The 5,429-nt window shown below is 41.9% G+C and overlaps 1 long non-coding RNA gene across 1 annotated transcript; it reads right to left on the bottom strand.

Moving 5' to 3' along the window:
* Positions 1-1,197: 1,197 nt before the first annotated feature.
* LOC310722047 lies at positions 1,198-4,513 on the bottom strand. The gene is made up of 2 exons (XR_014532276.1): positions 2,193-4,513; positions 1,198-2,156 (listed from the first exon to the last, which is right to left on the bottom strand). It is a non-coding gene; the product is annotated as an uncharacterized lncRNA (long non-coding RNA).
* Positions 4,514-5,429: the final 916 nt, after the last annotated feature.

Here is a 5,429-nt window from a genome sequence, read left to right as displayed (position 1 = left end):
AGGACTCTCGTTAGACACCGTATATCGTGTAAATAATGATTTTTATTCAGCACAGAAATATAGCATCTTTACAGGCCTTCCGGTCAAGCCTGGAGTCAGCACGCTCTGATTCAAAGTCTGACTCCAGATCCATGCTTACACACACATTAAATGCTTGCCCGTTTTCCGGGTCCGCCTCTTAATGTAAATTAGGTGCCTATGAGCTTACTGTGCAATAATTTTGAACGTAAAGAAAAGCTTGTCTTTGTCCTACTGAGATGTCCAGATGTTTCCAGGTGTTATTCCCAGATCATAAAACATCCTGTTTTTCCTGTACCTCCTCGTATATGGTGAACGGGTCAGAGGTCGCCTTCCCAGAGGATATACATCCTTGACCACATTCTATATTTGTTTTAAGAATACGGCGTCAGTCTCTCTGTGGCCTTGAGATAACATTAAATCCAAATCTTTTGTTTACAGAGAACCATCTGTACAGGCGGTTCGGTAATTAACTTTTGGCCTCTTCAGGAGTGTCACTATTGAAGAATAACATGAATTTAGGCCTTTTGATATTACACATTTAAGATACTACACGTTCAATATACTACAGTGTCTAGTCATGGTTCATAGTTGAAGAAAACTGCAGTTAAGCAAAGCAAGCTCGCTCACTCGGCTCTAGCGGAAAGGCTCGGACCCCCAGGGCCCGAAGGCACGGAGAGACGGATGCTTAGAACAGCCCAGCAGCGACTCTTCGGGACGAGATCTCAAAGCCTTTTGATCTTCCAGCAAGCTTTATCTTCAAGTCAGTCAGCCAGGTCAAGTCAACTTGCTCGAGGGAAGGGCCCGAGAGCCCGGGGCCCAAAGGCCCAGACGTTCGGAAACAGCTTGGAAACGACTCTCTCTTCCGGCAAGCTTTACTTTTCAAGAACAACGACTGCTCTGATCTTCAGGAGAACCTGGAAGACCATCTGACTCCATTCTAACTGACTCTTCAAAGATCTCTTTGTCACATCTGGACTCTTGGGCAACAAGCCAATGCAAGTAACAGTTTTATCAACCAATTTAGATGCGTATTCAAGTTTGAGCCTCTTAATTTAAGGTGAATTTGAATCCTTGATGAGTCTTGTTTAGGCTGTATTTTAATTTTGAAAATTAAGCTTGCCATTCCTTTCCTTTCTTTCTCTCCTTTCTTCTTTTCCTTTCTCTTGATCCTTTTCCTATTTTTAACTTTTTGTTTATTTACTTTATTTATTTTTGTTTGTTTGTGTAGTTAGTTTTATGTTTTGTTTGTCTTATTCATTAAACTCTTTTCATAAGTGATCGTCTCTGAGTGCCGCTCACATTTTAAGGTTCCTGCAACATTCGATCTGAACTACATGCTCTATTAATTGTACGGTATAAAGTAAAGGGGGGTTGCATCTTTCTTGGCTGGGGAGATACCTCTTTTATAGAATTAATAAAGATTATACTGTCTGTTCGCCGGACGAACAGACCAAATAAGTGTAACGTTAATTCCATTACCGTCAATTTCAACTTAACTTAAATATTTAGGAGTAACTATAACCCGTTATAATTACTTATAAATATATCCTTTCTTTGCGAGCTAAATTAGCTACATATAATGGTGGAGAATGCGGGCAAACTGTTATTCAAACTATGTACTCATTTTATCTTTGTCAATGTTATTTAATTGATAGATAGATAGATAGATAGATAGATAGATAGATAGATAGATAGATAGATAGATAGATAGATAGATAGATGCCCATATTATATTATGATTATTATCATCCATTTTCCACTCTATATCTATTATATTCTTATTTTTCATTTTTCCTTTCTTTTCACTACTTTCTTTCATTAGCTTCTCCTACAAGGCATACCTTCGGCCAACGCCCTTTGTGTGGTGCATGTGGCCACTACCTACTGGCCATGGCGCATATTCGCCTTTTGGGACGACTTGTTGGACCTTGTGTGGATTCCTCCTTGCCCTCCACTGTTCATACCCAGGATGCTTCTACCCAAACTGAGCCTGAACTACTGTTTGAGCCTTTTTTCTCCAGGTCTCCTCTCTTCAATTATTCTCCAACCACTCCCCTGTCTCCTGGAGACAAACCTGATCCTTCCTATTCCTCAGGACCTGACACTGTGTTTTGATGGTGCAGCAGTCACGTCATCTGGACTAAATGGGGTGCAGGCCAAAATTAAGGAACGGGCACCTATGGCCTTGTTCATACACTGCTATACACATCGACTGAATTAAGTAGACAAGGCGTCTCAAAGCTTAAAGAATTAAAGATCTATTTTTCCACCTCAATGGCCTTGCTGCATTTTTTCTCTAGATCTCCGAAGCGCACGCAACTACTGGCCGATTTTTGCTAACGGCGTTTTCTTCGTGTGGTACTGACTAGTTGGTACCTCCCAGGGAGGCAGTATGTTTAACTACATACTGGAACATCATGATTAATATGACAAGGACGAGAACGTGCATTGTGCTGATGGATTTTATACAGATCTGGATGATTTTAAATTTTGTTTTTTGCTGCACGCATTCAATTAGTTGAACACAGAACAAATCGCTGGATGTACAAATCTGTCTGGAATGTGTTTTGAGCGAGAGAGGGGCCGGGGTTTGGTGCTACCTAAATCTCCACTGTGCACATCTCTGGTGCTCCCAGGGCACGGAGAGGGCCAGTGCAAGGAGACATTCTCGCACACTACCAGCAAATCCAGAACAGTGTTCTGGACAACACTCTTTGCCAGATACAGAATAGATTTCAAGATCACAAACAATGTTTCTCTCCCTTCCTCAACCACCAGCAGTTTCAGACATATCGGATAAAATTCCCCAAATACAGCCTTCTCCAGCTTGATGCAGAGACACGGAACACTATTTAATCTGTCCTGTTTAAAAACAGAATTGACTGTGATGTATGCTATGACAGGCTTTGAAGGGAAATGAATCGTGACTATCCCTATATCCACTGCAACTGTCGAGCGGACATTCTCTGCCCTCAAGAGAATAAAAACATATGCCAGGAATACGTCAGGACAGAGTCGACTGGCAGCCTTGCCCTCGATGGCAATAGAAAAGGACTAATGGAACTGAAACGCAGAGATCACCTCTATGACAGTCATTTAAATCTTCCTGTGCAAAAAAAGGAGGATGGATTTTGTCTATAAATAATCAGCATCTCTGGTGTGTAGGTTGTGTTTTATAAAATTTGTTTATGTTTTAGTCTTTATTAGATAAAAGTATTGATTCTGAACTGCTCCAGATGATGCACGTGGCACAGTTGCCATTGTAGTGTAGGTTTAGAGTTAACTGGGTTTCTTGCTTTTTAAAAAAATGGTATTCACCCTCCATATGCAAAATGCCCCTTTCTCTGTAATGTCACGTGTTGTTATATTGCATATTTGTATAGTATTGATGGTTTCTAAAATTGCAATGTGATAGTGGTGGTAATAAGAGTTGAATTAAGTCGTGTAAGTCCCCACTGAAGGCCCAGGTACCAAATGCATCGCCCGGCTCCGACTGTATATGTACTCAAGACTTGGTAGGGGCTTCTTTTGCTTTAATTACTGCCTCAATTCGGCATGGCATGGAGGTGATTAGTCTGTGGCAATGCTGAGGCAGTATGGAAGCCCAGGTTTTTTTTGACAGTAGCCTTCAGCTCATTTGTATTTTTTGGTGTCTTGTTTCTCATTTTCCTCTTGACAATACCCCCTAGATTTTCTATAGGGTTCAGGTCTGGTGTGTTTGATGGCAGTCAAGCATGCCAAAACCATGGTCATTTAACCAACTTTTGGTGCTTTTGGCAGTGTGGGCAGGTGCCATATACTGCTGGAAAATGAAATCAGATTACCATAAAACTGGTTAGCAGAGGGTAGCATGAAGTGCTCAAAAAATTCCTGGTAGTGCTAAAGCCACTTGGATTCTGTGCCTCTCCATTAATGTGCTTGGATACATCACTCCTGTGAACAGCCAGCTTCTTTAGCATTGACATTTTGTGTCTTACCCTCCATGTGCTGGGTGTCATTGATCGTCTCCTGGACCACAGTGAAGTCAACAGTCTTCCCCCATGGTTGTGTAGCCTGAACCAGACTGAGACACCATTTAAAGGCTCAGGAAACCTTTGCAGGTATTTGGATTAAATTAGAACGTGACACCATGAGTCTCCAATATAACCTTTACAATATTCAAATTTTCTGAGATACTGAATTTTGGGTTTTCATTAGCTGTAAGCCTTAAACCAGCCATTATGGTTGCACAATCCAGTGCACTCTTAGTACCGGTCCCAATCCCAGATAAATGGGTTGGGTTACATTACGTTGCAGTTAAGTGTTGCGTTAGGAAGGGCATCCAGCGTAAAATGTGCCAAATCGAATATGCGGATCACGAATAAGAATTTCATACCGGATCGGTTGAGGCCAGGGTTACCAATGACTGCCACAGGTATCGTTAGCCAACAGGGTACCGGTGGAAATTGGGCTACTGTTGGCCAAAGGAGAAAAGGAAGACGTCTACAGAGACAGCAGGACATAACGGTAGAAGCATGGAGATGTTTAGGAGAGATGGCAGTGGAGTTTTTAACCAGATTGTTTACAAGATTCTGGAAGGTGAGAGGATGCCTGAGAAATGGAGAAGGAGGAGTGAGCTGGTACTGGGTTTTTAAGAATAAGGAAGATGTGCAGACCTGCAGTAACTACAGGGGAATTAAGTTGGTCAGTCACACCATGAAGTTATGGGAAGGAGTAGTGGAAGCCAGGCTGAGAGAAGAGGTGAAAATCTGTGAGCAACAGTATGGTTTAATGCCGAGGAAGAGCACCACAGACGCCTTATTTGCTTTGAGGATCTTGATGGAGAAGGAACAGTGTAAAGTAATGGGGAGTGTGTTAGAGAAGTGAAAAAAAGAGTGCAGGCAGGGTGGAGTGGGTGGAGAATAGTGGCAGGCGTGATTTGTGAGAGAAGGGTATCTGCGAGAGTGAAAGGGAAAGTTAATAGGACTGTGGTGAGACCTGTGATGTTGTATGGTTTAGAGACAGTGGCATTGAGTAAAAGACAGAAGGTGGAGCTGGAGGTAGCAGAGATGAAGATGTTAAGGTTTTCGTTGGGAATGACGAGTATGGACAGGATTAGAAAGTAGTTTATTAGAGGGACAGCGCATGTAGGAGCTTTTGGAGACAAGGTGAGGGAGTCATTTCCGGGCTGACTTGCAGGAGATAGCAACATTAAGTCAGACTCTACAGAAGGTAGACCTCATCCTACCAATTGCTGTTGCTGATAACGTATGTTTTGTTTAATATTTTTGTTCAGTTGCATTGTTGCAAAAGTCTGGCAAATTAAATAAAAGAATTACTAGCCAATGGCGACTTGTGTCCGTAAAAGGTTGTAATTCAAGCCATCACACGGTCATCTACAAAGCTTTCAATAATGTCACAAAATCAAA

This window comes from Silurus aristotelis, assembly GCF_946808225.1.
Source record: "Silurus aristotelis genome assembly, chromosome: 28".
In the NCBI taxonomy this organism is placed as follows: domain Eukaryota; kingdom Metazoa; phylum Chordata; class Actinopteri; order Siluriformes; family Siluridae; genus Silurus; species Silurus aristotelis.
Note: the sequence above shows the minus strand (reverse complement) of the source record. Positions and strands in the feature narration are given on the sequence as shown.